This window comes from Lampetra planeri, chromosome 3, assembly GCF_965212315.1.
Source record: "Lampetra planeri chromosome 3, kcLamPlan1.2.h2, whole genome shotgun sequence".
NCBI lineage: Eukaryota > Metazoa > Chordata > Hyperoartia > Petromyzontiformes > Petromyzontidae > Lampetra > Lampetra planeri.
Window position 1 is genome coordinate 5,431,974 of NC_136109.1, and position 16,559 is coordinate 5,448,532.

At 44.9% G+C, this 16,559-nt stretch overlaps 1 long non-coding RNA gene across 1 annotated transcript; it reads right to left on the reverse strand.

The window, feature by feature from the left end:
• Nucleotides 1–7,217: 7,217 nt before the first annotated feature.
• Nucleotides 7,218–11,761, reverse strand: LOC144736760 (uncharacterized). The gene is made up of 2 exons (XR_013588820.1): nucleotides 11,676–11,761; nucleotides 7,218–9,477 (listed from the first exon to the last, which is right to left on the reverse strand). It is a non-coding gene; the product is annotated as an uncharacterized LOC144736760 (long non-coding RNA).
• Nucleotides 11,762–16,559: the final 4,798 nt, after the last annotated feature.

Here is a 16,559-nt window from a genome sequence, read left to right on the forward strand (position 1 = left end):
CCTCACGTTGACAATATGCAATAGGGCACATGCTGAACATGTAAATAGGAAACCAATGGCACTAAGGAGACAAACTGCAGGTTCCGTGTGCCGTCATAAAAGGTAAAGGTGCAGCAATGCAATGTCTTGCTAACACCACGAGTGGTGGAACAGCTTCTACTAGATGGTATTTCGCCTCATTTTCCACCTGAAGATGGAAGTCGCCACACTTCACCCCAACACACGTGACCTGCTCGTCGACTAACTGGCTGGACAGAGGTGGTTGGGGGAGGATTTAAGAAACTGGCACCATTGTTGCAACCGCTGTGCAGGGAGAACGAACTGGTGACCTCTGGGTTGCACGTCCAGTGTGCTAAACATTGCACCACAATTGCATCCCAGCACCTCCTCGTACGGGTAGGCAACTCATTCTATGATGCGTATCACAAGTGGGACAACCACAACCACATTTGAAAAGAATGCTGCACTTACAGGGACAGGTATGGGGAAGACAAATGTCTCTCCTAATCTGGAGGATGGAAGGAAGGGGCGTGGCAGTGCAATGTCGTCGTCTCCCGGCTTAGGGGCCGTCCATAAATGACGTCACGCACCTAGAGGGGGGGGGGTCAGACATTTGTGACGATGTGTGAAGAGGGGGGGGGGTGAGAAATGTGACGTCACATCAAAATGCGCAACTTTAAATAAATATAGACAACACGTTCTACTTTATTAAATACTTTAAATAAATGTTTTCTTCTACAACGTCAGAGTGCAGCGGCACATTAAATACGCACTACAATGACAATAGTTTAAAGCGAATTGAAGCATATATATATATTTTTTGGGGGGGGCAGAGCTTTGTGACGTCATATTTGAGGGGGGAGTGACTTTTTTATGACGCCGTGTGACGATGGGGGGGTCAAAAATCGTCCAAAATCGCGTGACGTCATTTATGGACGGCCCCTTATTGAAAGGCAGAACGGAAGTGGCCTCAATCCTACATGTAAAACGAAAAGATAGATCATACGAGACGGAGGAAGTGTGATAACATAAATAATTATATATTCTCCACTGGAAATCGTGACCGCCAATTTGTGACTATCCCTCAAATCGGCACGGAGTGAATGGTTACTTGGCTACGAGATGCGATTCTAGCGCTCGCTGCACGAGTTTTCCTTATCGCGATATTTAATTTTATCGCTGCAATCGTTTTCCCTATCGCGTTATTTTATTTCATCGCTGCACGAGTTTTCCTTATCGCGATATTTGTCACAGAGCGAGGCCCAGGTCACTCCTCACACGCAAGGGATGCGGTTGGACGCCTTCGCTTCAGCGAGCACAGCGGCCACGCAGCTCACGCAGTTGCCCCGAGGCCAAGTTGATTGCAGGGCCCCTAGTGCCACTCTCAGACAGGGGCCGTCCCCTTACAAGAGAAACCCTCGCAGCCTTTCCCAAGGAACACAGCGCAGCGAGTACACAGCAGGGTGCAATTACATTGGCGATTGTTTACATTTGCGATGGATGACAATCACTGCGCCGTATCCTCCGGATTAGAAGACACACTCTTCCCTCCTGTATCTCGCTTAGCAGTTGGTGGTGCGTCTTATAATCCGGTATATGTGTGTATGACCACATTTGTATACGTGTATTGACGACGAGCACAGGTTTAGACTGCGTCTTACTGTTCCGAAGCGTCTCATAACCCGGAGAATGCGGTGACTGTCGACTCGGATAACGACGCTGCGGAGGCAGCCTCCTCTGTTCTCGTCAGAGAAGCCGCCCGCTCCATGCACCCAGGAGCGACGCGGGTCCCAGGTGACGATGGCTGCAGTGCTACCGGACCCAGGTCGACCAGGGAACCCCCTCCCCCCTATTCGCAACGAGGCGGGGTGGGGAGGCGGCACTGTTGGCGGATCCCATAATCTGCTGCTGTCACCACCACCACGAGGCGTTCTCGTGACCCGCGCGGTCTCCTTCGTGACCCGCGCGCGCGAAGGGGAAGAAGACCTCGTGGCGGCGTCTCTGCCGCTCCTGCGAGATCCTCGCAGCGCGCGGATGCCGCGGTCGAGGTCACCGCTGCTGCTCCGGCGAGGCGACTGTCGCATGTGACGCAGCGCGGGGTAACACGGAGGTCGATTTGCGAGATAATTGTTATAACCTCGCTTTTATACAGCGCCTTTCATATGGAAGTTTTCTCAACGCGCTGTGCGTAAAATGAATCTACACGCACAAGTATTGATAACATCGAAGCCAAATAAAAACCTTCTAATAACAATATTCATGACTACACTCGAAGTTCCCATGATGTGGAGGATGCTGTGCGGAGTGACATTCGCTGTGGTTGACAGGACGAGCAAGTGGCACGAGGATGGTCAAGGAGTGTGTCACGGTGTCGCGGTACGACGAATGTATTCCTGATTATCCGGGCTCATGATGGACTCATTAACGTTCTTATGTTGTAGTCGTTTTGGATAAATCTGCATTGCAGCTAATTGTTGGTATAAGGAGCACAGCTGCATGTATGTAGCTGAATTTATATTGATGCATGTGTGCATGTATCTATACAGATGCATGTGTATCTACACAGAGGCATGTGTACTATATATACGTGTGCATGTAGCTGCATTCGTACATACATATGCATGCTCATGTCTACATACAAATGTATGTGTATGAATGTACAGTTTGTATCTACATACATACAAATGCGTGCGTGTATATATGTGCGTGTGTATGTACGTACCGTCACTTCCGTTACGTAATTTCCCTTGCAATTGCACTGAACCCCTCTGCTCACATTTCCCCGTGCACGATCTCCTTTCATGTCCCCCCCACCGGACAAGGCGGCTTCGCCCTCTGCCTGCAGTCGACCTCCACTCACCCACCCGCCCGCACGTGGCGCGTCGCCTCCACGCGCCGCCGCCTCGCGAGGGCTGCGAGCCGCGAGACGCACGTGCAGGGGGGGGGACTCTCGTCTCGGTGCGGGGGTGATGCAGTTGGCAACATTTTTGCCAAACCAACTAGAACATTTAAAGTGGCGATGTGTTTTTGAAGGTAGAGAATGTCACTGCCATTCTTGTCCAACAGCGCTAAGAGGTAAAGGTGCAGCGCTGCAAGTGCTCGCTCACTCAACTGCTGGTGAAAGGGTCTTCACTAGAGGGAGCTCTAGAGAGCCCCTCTAGGGGTATATTCGAGCTACGCTTCAATGCTTGTAAGGGATGGGAGTATCCGTAGCTTACCCCACATCACACCACCGACTGTGGCGTCATTTAATAAACTCGCACAATCGTTTTAACTGCCGCTCTGCAGTTCCCTCTATTATTAAGACGCTGTCAGCCACTGAATGAGAGCTTCCATGTGAGAGGAAACCAGAGCACCCAGAGAACACCCACTCGTGCGAGGGGGTCACACTCTATCCCATACAGACGGGACAGGTGGGAGTCCACGTGTTTCCTGCGTTGTCATCAGGCGACGAGGGTTTACCGACGAGCATGGCAGTGGGGAGCAGTGGCACGGTGGCCCCTGCACTGCGCTACGAACCCGCCAGCTCGAGTTCGATGCCGGCCACGGCTCACGGCAGTGGCGAGTGACGTCTCGCCTGGCCCCAGGCCCTCTCCACTTCACCAGGCGGCGTTGACCGGCGCGGTGAAGCACGCGAAGTGAAGCAGCCCCCATGGGCGACACGGCGCGGGGGAGGCCTTCATCCAGCAGTGGATTGTGAAGGGTGGTGCGGCATTTGCAGTGTTTACATTTACAGTGTTTAAATGTAGTGTTTTAATGTACAGTGTTTAAATATACAGTACAGTGTTTAAATGTACAGTGTTTACATTTACAGTGTTTATATGTACAGTGTTTATATGTACAGTGTTTACATTTACAGTGTTTACATGTACAGTGTTTACATTTACAGTGTTTACATTTACAGTGTTTACATGTACAGTATTTACATTTACAGTGTTTACGTGTACAGTGTTTACATTTACAGTGTTTACATTTAAAGTGTTTAAATGCAGTGTTTACATGTACAGTGTTTACATGTACAGTGTTTACATGTACAGTGTTTACATGTACAGTGTTTACATGTATAGTGTTTACATGTACAGTGTTTACATGTACAGTATTTACATTTACAGTGTTTACATGTACAGTGTTTACATGTACAGTGTTTACATTTACAGTGTTTACATGTACAGTGTTTACATGTACAGTGTTTATATGTACAGTATTCTCGGATTGTATTGGTCGTGAGCGGGAATCAAACTGGGTTCGTATCACAGTGCACTAACCACTACACTCCTGCTCCACATACACCCTGAGACACTCGCCAACTTGTAAGCAAAGTAGATTAAGGGTGGCGGTTGTGGATTTGGGGTGGTGGTTGCAATGTGAGTAGGGTGTTACTTGTTTTTGTAACGTTAGTGGGTTATTGGTGGTGGTTATGAATTGATGGTGGTTGTAAATGTGGGTTTATAATTGAGCGATACCGCTTTTCCATGAGCCACAGAACTCGACTTCTTACTCCAGTTGCAACCCCCATCCACAACCCGCATCACCACTTACAGTCTACTCCAGTTGACTGCCATTTTGGGCTGGAGCCTGTTGCTACGACTTGGAACATACATAATAAAACTAACAAAGAATAATAAACATCTGAACATGCAAGAAAGCACGGAGAGGTTCATGCGTAGACCAGCAGCGAGATACTGAGGTACACGTGGATTAAAAGAACACGAGCTTCAGACACCATATTGATGGTTAGTAAAAATGGGCTTGTGCAGGAAACGGACGGGACGGGTGGCTGAGGCGATTATGGAAGTGGCAGCCAAGGAGGGAACACGGCCGAGAGGTTGTCCAGCACACAGGCGGGGCGAGGAACTCAGCTCGGGTGCAGTGGCGGGACGGATTATCGCATCTTAGGGAAACTTTCATCCAGCAGTGGAGTGTTCATTGCTCGAATGATGTCATACTATCCAATAGTTTAATTAATGCGTTGATTGTATGCATATATAATATTAAACGGAATCATTAAGTGTATTGTGAACTCAATAAGATATGTATTTTAAATTGTAAACACGACTGGAGGTACACGAGGCTGCAAGAGCTGCGTTTGCATGTGGGCCCTGCCTGGCCATGGTGGAGTGCAGGCGCACTGCACCATCATCCACCGGTGCGTTTAGTGCACTGCGCTCGTTTCAGATCAATGTGGACACTTTTGCTTCTTCATAGAGGTAATACAATGGGCACGTGCCACTGTTTTAACTTGCGTTCCTAATTTATCACAATGCCATGCAAAAGAACAGGATTTTGCAGTCTATTTTTTGTGTACTGCTTGAGTGTTGTAGAGCCAGCAATAGCTACTTTTATAAGATGTGTAGAACCCTCAAAATTGTTAAACTAAATTGTACAAAGATTGGCCCCTAAGTGTGCAATGCAAGTTAAAGTATTAAGACATTCTTTTGGTCTTTCGGTAAAGTCACGTAGATAGGTATAAAATTAATTTAAAAAAAATATATTAAATGAACAAAAAACTACGATGTTTCGATCACAACACAAGCGATCGTCATCAGGAGTAAAGAGGGGGAAAGCTGCTGAATGCAGACTGTTTTATAGGTTTAAAAAGGGTGTAGTACTAGAGTCATAAACGGAGTGGGCGGGGCTAGTGATATAAATGTAATATTGTAAATTACGGCGGGAGACCACTTGACGGGTAGCACACTTTATTAACACTTTCCTTAGCCACAATAACACGTGTGGTCAACTACAGCTCACGCTACACGTTCCACCCGGCTACACACACACGGGCTCTCCAGCCCCGTAGCTTCCAGGGGAACTCACAGACCCACCCAAGCTGGGGTATGGATCACGACCACTGGGTCCCGCAGCCCGGCCCTCACAAGGACGTCCGGCCGCGGGTCCCAAGGTCCCGCCTCTGAGCCACACAGGGTGCCGGCCCTTACAAGGACAGCGGGGCTAGGGGTCTCAGGGCCCTATCTCTTCCTCCTCCGTCTTCTGTCTTCACTGGTTACCAACTCCCCGAGCGCCCGCGCGCATCGCCTTTCATAGTCCTCCGCTCCCGAGGGGGCGGAGCCTATGCGGACCGCGATGTGAGCACCCACTCTAGTTGACCAATCACCACGATGCCTTTTGCCAGCGCGTGTCACCACTACAGAGCCAATCACCACGCGCTGCCACACGATCCCTTACTGCCAGCGCGTATCACCAATACATAGCCAATCACCCCGCGCTGCCACACGATCCCTACTGCCAGCGCGTATCACCACTACATAAATGTGAGAAATTAGGATGTTAATGTAAGATCGCAGAGCGGCCTCCACGACGAGTGCGCGGGTGGCTATGTTAATGTGAGAAATTATCATGTTAATGTAAGACCGGATAGCCGCCGCGACGTCGGCGTCCGGAGGTGGCCACATTGGCGCGATAGATTTTACGCGTTAATGTGAAATAGAGCCGAAGCCACGGGGAAAAAATATAATTTATCATCGGAGGGTGGTAGGATGGGAACATCACAGCTAGTTATGACTTAAACTGGTTGATGACGTCTTTCCAATGATTGCTGAGTTTGTACCCATCCTCTCTGTTGAAATTGTGTCTGTATATATGGAAGTGCATTAGGCATTGGCTGATTGAACTCCAGCAGCATGGACGCGAATCTTTAATGAAGGGTTTCTTCCTTTGGTCCATCTTTTCCCATGGGCGGTGCCATGGCCCTGCAGTGTTTGCCATTTGTTACAGACGTTTGTGGTTCGAGCCCAGTGGCCTTCCTGGACAATTATGTGGATGTATTAACCATAAGTAGCACCATCTGCTTCACAGTGGATGCTAGAGATCCCCGGATTTTACTAGGCAAGAGCAGACCACTCTGTGCTGGCGTAAGGGTTCAGACTTGCCAAACTAGAAAATTACCATGGAAATGACTCAATTTGGATTAAACATAACAATCACCACCCTGGCAGACGAATGCTCCTGGTCACTCTTGCAATTGCCACTATCCTTGTCTTTTGAGTTCTCACCTGGCTAAACAAAATAAACATAGAAACCTGTTACACTGCACGCAAAACAGGGACATCTGCACTGAGGTAGGAGAGGAAGGAAGGGAGGTAAACACTGATAATTAACGCTCTGGTCATGCAACCCCGAAATAGCCGAGTCTACCTGAGACATGAGACCATGTCAATTCCACAATACTTGGCATCACAAACATGATTTCCACAGCAACATTCAAAGCATTGTATTGTTTATTGTTATATTATCCATATGCTCGTACACTGAATTATTCGATATATGGATGTGCTTGCATAATTCCAAGCACATTTTGATGAGGTTAACAGATTACAAGGTTAAAACATTGCACTGATCCGGTTTGAATTACATTCCCGAGAGCAGTGGTTCCCAGCCGTGGACCACAAGGCCGTGGGCGTACCACGGAACTGTCACAGACACGGTGATGCCTTTCACAAAACCCTCTATTTTGTACTGTCGATTGTAAAACTTTATTTAGATCATTCAATAAAAAGCGAATTAAGTGTTATGGTTTTTTTAATTAACATTCCACAATTCTTTTACAGAAGTGAAAGTTATACAATTGGTGTACAAAGTGATCCGCGAACAAGTTTTGAGGGTTGAGGGTCTGTGGATCCAAAAACTATAAGAACCACTGCCCTAGAGCGACCAAGCCAATGCAATGAGCACGGTACGTACCTGCTTATACGGACTTAAAAAAAACCCACACCAACAATAAAATATTGTCTACATGTACAAATTTTCGAAGATACTGTCAGAATTGGCTCAAATGTTGTTTCGAGTTCTGTACCCAGGTGCCACCAATCAATAACACAGGAGAGTCATGAGAACATACATGAACCATTATCGATGTATTTTCAAGATTTTCCTATCCATAACAAGAGGCTTGAACGAAGACTGCGATGAAATAAACAGCAACACAATTCTCAAGCCCCCTGTTCCAGCGAGCCGCTCCACGAGAATCAGCAATGCAATGGGCACGACACCGCACTCCTGTCCCTGCAGTTTCTTGGGCTGTGACTTCCCTCTCAGTATCACACTCTGCTAGACCAGCTAGCCGCTTCATTATTTGCCTGCATATCTCAATGTGCCTCTTGCTGTGCATAAACCAAGGTCACCAGAGAACTCTGCAGGTAAGGATTGTGTTGTCTCCTACTATATATAATGCCCTTTCACTTAATGAGAAAACATCCCATCATGTTCAGAAGACCACAACCATATTCCAAAGAAAGTAAATAGTCATCCATAAGATATATAGAAATTCCCCAATTAAACAGAACAAAGTATCTAAACAGTATTAATCAGTATTACATAACTCCTCTTATCCATTTTAATGAGGGACCATTATCACGGATCCTATTCGTGGTTTTGCTCCACTTACCCACAAAGGTAAAATTGCATATAATCGCGAATAAAATGAAATTGCCACGCAATTCCACTTATCCACGAAAAAAACACGGATAATCAAAAGAGTTTTAGAGTGTAGTGCATGTTGGGAAAGAGGGTGGTCAATACTTGCAGATAACCCATAGATATCCACAGGTATTGAAATATATTTAATCAGATGTTTAGCAGGAGTTACAATAGTTAATTAGCATCGGGGTTAGTCTTTTATCGCAGCAGAAGTTGACAATACATCATGACCTCTGACGTTACAAAATTGAATACTATGCATGAGCAAATTTATTCTAAGAAAAAGAAAAACCTGGGCTTTGGCGCAAGAATTGTGTTTTCTTTGTAGCTCCATACAGAATGTAAAACATTGCGGATAAGCTGCGGGTAAAAGTATGAATTTTCCATGACTCAATTTAGCTACGAATAATATGGGGTACAATTGGAAGCATTATGATTTACAATAGGAAGCAGCTTTTGCAGATAATAGGAAGAAAAGGGCTTGGGTAAGAACATTTTTTGCAGATGCTATAGGCGCCACGGATAATAAGAGTAGTGGGTAATTGGGTAACATATAAGATGAGTTCTGTATAAATGTTTAATCACAACTAAAGGGATCATGAATCTAAAGTTAAACTCCAGAAAAGAATTGACTTATCCAAGCAAAGAGCATAATCAGTGCACCCTTACACAAGTGAATGACTGTTGGAATTTACTGCACTAGATTACCAAGTCTTTATGGAAATTGCACACGAGCATGCTCCTGTGGGAAATAGTGTGCTCTGATTATGTTATTTATTTTTTATTGTGTTACAAGTCCTAGTTGTGGTTTACGGTAATCTGTTTATAATTTAAGATTTTCCACTAATTTCTGTATTTTGTAGACGAGATCGTGCATATGAGAGCATTCAATAGCGGTGGAGTTGTAAAACCACTTAAATCACGTAACTTTTGGAGAGAGTAAATAAAGTAAAGATGTATAATTGTAGCGCATCCTAACAAGGCAGAAGTGAACATGGGCACTTGTCCAAAACTATTGAATGGTGCAGCTCTTCTTCGTCTGAGCTGAAAAATAGAAGAAAAAGCAATCACAACGCAGTTGGCGGACGTGAAGGGCACTTGCATTTATAACGGCGCAAATATTTCAAACAATGCTGCTATGATTTGGAGCAAGGTCACGCTTTTGGCACCTCCTGTGCAGTTGCTTAGAAGCTATAAGCAGCACAAAAATATCGATCAGCCTCTGAACCACTGCTTCACTTGATGCAGCAGCACTTGCACTTTATGAGCCAGGTGACGAACGCAAGCCACTGGGACAACGAGTTCGATGTTTGTTGTACAGGAGATCCTCGAACATTTCGGGGGTTACGTTCTTGGATCGTGCCACGAAAGCCAAAACCGCGTTATTCAATCATTAAGCCTTCCCTAAATAATGTGGTAAGGTACACGGCAACCAAAATAGAGACATCACAATTGAAATAAGTACTGTCTCTATGCCAAATTAACTCGAAACTAAACAATTGAAACATGTAATAAACCATACAAAAAAAGATCCTAGACAATAAAAAGGACTATAAATACTGAATACTTTACTTACCGTTGACGATTATCCAAAGCGGGTGTGTTTGTCGGCGAGTGGGGAGCAGTAGTGCAATAGTTAGCGCGCTGCTCTATAAACTCGACGACCTGAGTTCGATTCTGGCTCACGCCCAACAGCAGTGACGATTATCTAAATCAGTCCTGGGCCTCCCCTATGTCGACTCAGCCTCAAATAAGTACCTGATGCGATGTGTAAACATCTCCACTGGGGACGCAAATGCGTGGTGCTGGCCGTCATAGGTGCTCGCTAACAGCAAAATTCTCCAACAGTCCGTTACGGGGTCTTTGTCGTTGTCTGCAAGATGCTTGCACGGCAAAGGTGGCGCTGACAGCGAAAGGCCAAAACTAACCCCCGCGGTAGCTAAATTGGTACACAAAGAGGTTGCCCGAGATAGATCGAAACCGTGAACGATAAGCCTGCGATATTCAAGGGTATCCTGTATATGTACATCCCTTTGTTAATCCACTGCTAGATGAGGGCATCCCCATGGCATGTACGTCATGGGGTTTAAATGACCATACTTCGCCATGCTAGACAGTGCGGGCTGGTTAAGGTGGGGAGCATAAATGCAGAAGCATAAAAGTACAATGGGATTTTCTGCATTGCCTTCTGCTGCCCACAACGTAGCCCTACCTACAACACATAGTGCACGCGTGATTCGATGTGCATTGTGAGCCCGAGAATGGATTAATTACTAACCCGAACTGCTTGATTAACCACATTGAACGTGTACGCAGCACACGAGATATCAGACATGTGACAACGCATTATTCATCGGTTAAAATATATTACGCTCACGATGCACACATCGGGTCATGCGTGTGCGATTCCATGACAACACCAATGCAAAAACTGTTTAACGTTACTCTTAAACTAAAGGATCTAACAAACCTGTACACATGAGATGGAACAATTAAGAAAAACACAAATGAGACAAAGTATGATACAAACAATATTGATTCTTAAATCTAAGCACTACCTCAAACCGTCACAAGTTTTCAATTCACCAGCAGGGTAAATCATATCATGCCTAAATCACAATGTGATGCAGCTGGGGCTTCATTCCCAATTGCACAAAAGCGGCGTGGGTCTCACTTGTGACTGACAACAGCTGAGATAGCACAGCGAGTGAACAGCCTCAAGCGTTGTGCTTTCGTTTTTGATGGAAAATCAATAACATTGGCAGAGAGATGTGACTGTCAATGACATATAATAGTAACTTTTCGATATCCTGAAAAACGGCCATTGCTTGAAATGTTGCCTATAATATATATTTTGCCTTATAGGATAGTGTTATTGATGAATACGTTGAATTTGTATTGTGTGCTCATGCACCATTGCCAATGCAGTATCACTAAAGTATTTGTTTTGTGAGTAATTTGTGAAGTTTAAGACATTCATAAAATATTCTGAACTGTATCATATTACAATATTCATAAGACACAATGTGTTATACACATTGACCATTCATTTTGATTTATAGAACGCTTCTTTATTTTAGCTATGGGATGCTAAGAGCTATTCATGTGATACGGACTCGACGCTAATACAATACTCACCAGACACCTGCACTCAACAGTGGAAAGGGGAGGTAGGAATGACATAGACGCACGATTAGTTCATTATCATCATCAGAGCCCGGGTGTGGGGACACACTCTCTACCTCGTTTTTCTTCCGCTTCCTTTTTTTTCTTCATTGCTTCCATGTATTCCAATAGGAGCCCCTGTGACTGCTGCATCACCAGCTGCTGAATTATATATTAGGAGAACACGATGAACAAATGTAGGCAGAGGTTATATATATGCTATGGAATGTTTCTCTGGATGTGCATTCATTTAGGGGAGTAGAGATTATTCTCAATTATAGGCCTCAGTAGTGTTGAGATGGACAACATGCAATATAACTGTGCATCTACGCCCACAAGTTTCCACCAGTGACGTGCGGTGAGGTCAATGGCTGGGGAGGCACTGGCTAGTGTCAGAGCCAGATTCACACACTGAGGGGGGCGTGACCTCACGGAAGGGGCGTGGCCTCACTGAGGGGGGCGTGTTAGACACGTCCCCCTCAGTGAAGCAGATGTGATAGCTGCCTCCCTTGTTCTTTTTCATTGCAGTTTTATGACGAGACCAGCGAGCCTAAATATCTTTATACACATACCTGAAATAAGTTACCTGGAGTATGGAAGGCGAGGACATGAAATGAAGGGGTCTACAAACATTACATTGGTGACATACTGAGATAGCAACAGGCACGCGCTTATTGCCCGCGCTCCATCCAGTTACTGAGGGGTTGCGCAATCAGAGGGGAGGCTGAACTTGTCACTTCCTCACCTCTCGTCTCTTCCTGTATTTGCAGCGGAGCTCCGCAAATTTGGCGATTTTAACTATAAAAATGATTGGAATCGTACAGAAATTACATTTATAACACAGATCAGTGAAAAAACTTATTATTTATTTGATTTGATTATTATTTTTTACTTTTCGTGACAGCTATTTTTATTGGAGTATGACAGGTGAGGCTCTGCCTCCCCTGACCGCACATCTCTGGTTTCCACAATGACAACTTTGCCACGTGAACATTTCACACAGCAGGAGAATGCACATGTCACAGTAAAGCAGATCCATCACAATGTTGGATTAAATTTCGATTTAAAGCTTTCGTGACTGCAGGGATTCATCTTCTTGGTTCTTTCGGTAAAGTCATGTAGAAGGGAAGTAATAAAATAATAAAAAATAAAACATAACAAAATAATTCTCACGACGTTTCGGCTACAACGCAAGCAGCCGTCTTCAGGTGAAGAATGAGACACTGCCAAGCTTGGAGCTTATATATAAGCTGGGTTGGAGGTGGAAGAAGAGCGCCTTAACAAAAGAATGTGCATATCAAGAGGAATTTAGCATATTCATGGGAAATGCGTAGGAGGTGAGCGGGGGGGGGTTCAAAGTCATATGCCCATGCATTATGCAGGATTAGCAGCATCAAAGGGAGGGGGTAGGGGGTAGCATTAACAAAGGGAGGGAATGTTAATAGTATGTAGAAGCAATGAAACATGTCAATGGGAGAGCGGTGGCAGGAGACCCGCAGCGGAGCAAATAATGCATTCCCTGTGGAGAACACAAGATACACAGTCAATCCCAGTGAGTGGACTGCGGTCTGAAAGTCACCGTAAACGTGAGCAACAATCAGTTAAGATCCGAAATGGTTTATTACGTCCTTCCAATGATTGCTAAGCCAGAATCCATCTTCTCGGTTGAAATTGTCTCTGTGTTTGTATATGTGGATCGCCTCATAAACGAATCTCTCATGGTAGCCAGATGGCTTGCAGAGAACCTCTGTCTTGGAGAAGTCAATGTCATGTGAACCCACTGAATTGTAACAGTGATCTGCCACGGCTGAGGTGTTTGTCCTACCGTGTTTCAGGTCTGCTTTATGTTCACGGATGCGGTCCGAGACATGTCGTTTGGTTTCTCCAATGTAACTGCTACCACAGAGGCAACTTAGTTTGTAGACGCCAGGGTACTGTATGTCTGGAACCACGTCTTTTACAGACGGGACCAGATCACGGATTTTATGTACTGTGTTGAATCGGACCTGAATCTTGTGTTTAATCAGGATTTTGGAGATCTTTTTTGTGACCCCAGCAATGTAGGGTAAGGTGATGGTTTTGAAAGGCTCCTCAACAGGATCCTTCTTGATGGTTGGAGTGATGGCTTTGCGGATTGTGTAGTCGGAGTAACCATTAGCCTTAAGAGCTTGGCGTACGTGTTTGAGTTCACTGGCAATGTGTTCCTGGTCGGAGATGCATTGGGCTCTATGGTATAGAGTCTTGATGAGAGAGTTCTTCTGGGATGGATGGTGGTGGGAATCCGGTTTTAGGTAGGCATCCGTATGGGTGGCTTTCCTGTAGACAGAATGGCTCATTGAACCATCAGGTCTCCTTTTAATTAGGACATCCAAAAAGGGTAGCTTGCCATCTTTTTCGACTTCCATGGTGAATCTGATGGCTGGGTGTATGGAATTGATGTGGTCGAGAAATTGGTCTAGAGCAGGCCGGCCATGTGGCCAGATGACAAAAGTGTCATCTACGTACCTCTTCCATAAGGTTGGGTGTAGAGTGGCAGTCTGGATAATATGACTTTGAAACCCCCCCGCCCACCTACGCATTACCAATGACTATGCTCAATTCCTCTTGATATGCACATTCTTTTATTAAGAAGCTCTTCTTCCACCTCCAACCCAGCTTATATATAAGCTCCAAGCTTGGCAGTGTCTCATTCTTCACCTAAAGACGGCTGCTTGCGTTGTAGCCGAAACGTCGTGAGAATTATTGTTATGTTTATTTTTATTATTTTATTATTTCCCTTCTACGTGACTTTACCGAAAGAACCAAAAAAATGTTGGATTATATGTGAAACAGGGATTAATATTAACTCATCTACGAAAATATCACTGTTGAATTTCTATTTCAGAATAGTCTAGCAGTCGGATGTTTGGACAGAGCCATTAATAACAATAAGTACACTTGGTATTCTTACAGCACTAAGGCTTTCACAAATGCATTATATTTATGCCTTGTAGGCATTAGAAAAGTTTTTGTCTTGCATCTACTGCACACATGGCTAATAGTGACAAATCCCGGACCGTGACCCACGTGCCAACCACATGAATGAGTGGTTGGCTTCATGTAGGAGGAAACGGAGTACCCACAGAAAACCCACATTTACACGAAGATGACATTGAAATGCTCTGGACAGTTGAAATCTTCAGGAACTCGTGATTTTGCATAAAGCTAAGAGCTTTTGTACACGCAGTGCACATTTTTGCATGTTGCTGAAATATACATTACAACACCAAGGGATTGCACTGTGTATGATGATGACAAGGGGTAAATGATCTGTGCATAGTCGCATCCGACGCAACTTTGTGATTGACATTGAATCACACGCAGCAGAATGTGATGGGATTAAAAAAGAGTTGCGCGTCTGTGAGTCAACACGCAGGATACTCTGCTCTGGCCTTACAAGGTGATGCATTGTGAGGTTTTGCAATCATGTTGCATGGCTTATTTCTCTTTCGCCTTAACATGTGACTTTTAAAGTATACTATTGCAGTAACATTTTATGTGCAGCGTTTTGTGCTGAAATAAAACTGCATCTGAAGACGCAGTGGCCAGCACACATTTTATAGCCAACAGAGATTTTCCTGAGACGTTATCTTAAGTAATCATCATGCTGCACCAGTTCATCTTCCACTGAGGGCTATTGTGTTTGGCAACCCGAGTAACTGTAGTGCAGTAGGTTATACTATCAGTGTCAGCAATACTGCCGAACTATAATGAGGAGTTAAAATGGAAGTTGTCATGTCGACTCACTGCTGGTGTTTGCTACGACATGCACAAATATCGAGCAGTTGTCTCCCATTATAACCGAGCTGATCTGGTCCTTGCCTCTGAATCGCTCCTGTGCAGGTGACAGCCTGTAATGCTTCTGCCCCTTGGCAATCTGAAGAATCGTTACGATTGGTTGGATTTGATTCGAGAAGCAATTATTGTTTTTATATTGTGATGCACTGTACTGCCTCTAGTGGCTGGAATACATTTAAATACAAATAATTTATCACGCATGATTTCATGTATCATATTAATTAAGTAATTAATCGTTTCATCATAATCATTAAGGGTACCCTATTGGATAGGCCGGCATGACCAATATTAAAACTTACTTGAGCCATAAGACTAGTGTAGTAACACAACTTAAGTTTGTGGTGGTTTGTGTTATTAATGAAAGGTCATTTTGCAGCTTGGTCTCTGTATTTCATGCAGGCCGAGCACCGGAAAGATCCTGAGTGGATGTGGCAGAATATAAGGGGGGAGACCTACACGTACCCCCTTTTATAACACACGTACACTGTAGTACAGATAATGTGTAAGACACACTGTGATATAGGGAATGTATAACACATACACACACACTTTCGTATAAGGAATGTATAACACACACATGGTGTAGAATAGGGAACTTATAAGGCACTCTAGTATAATGAATGTGTAAGACAATGGTATAATTAATGTAAAGGACTCGCATACACAGGGAGTGGTACGTACATGCTGTAGTGCATGATGGAGCTGCAGTCATAGGGGGTGGACACGTCATGCGCGTGTGATTTAATCTTCACGATTTGACTCTTCCATTCTAAAAAAAAAACAATGTTCACCATTTAATGCTTTTAAAAAAATGTAGAATTTATATTTCTCCTTGTTACAAACTCAACCACTTGTAACACAATGTTGTGGTACGGACGTAGTGTATGTGGTTGTTGTGCTATGAAGCAGCTCATGTTCTCCTTTTTACGGACAGTTGATAAGAAATGCCCGGCCACTCTGGCAGGAGTGGAGGATCGGCACTCGTGGCACCAGACACAGCTCGGAAGCAGCTGTCACGAGCGGTGCTCAACCTGCACCGTGGGATGGAGTCATAAACATCTTCTCACCTTCCTTGATGTTGTCGCTCAGCACCCAGACGTGGTCGTCGCGGTCGCTGCGGCAGT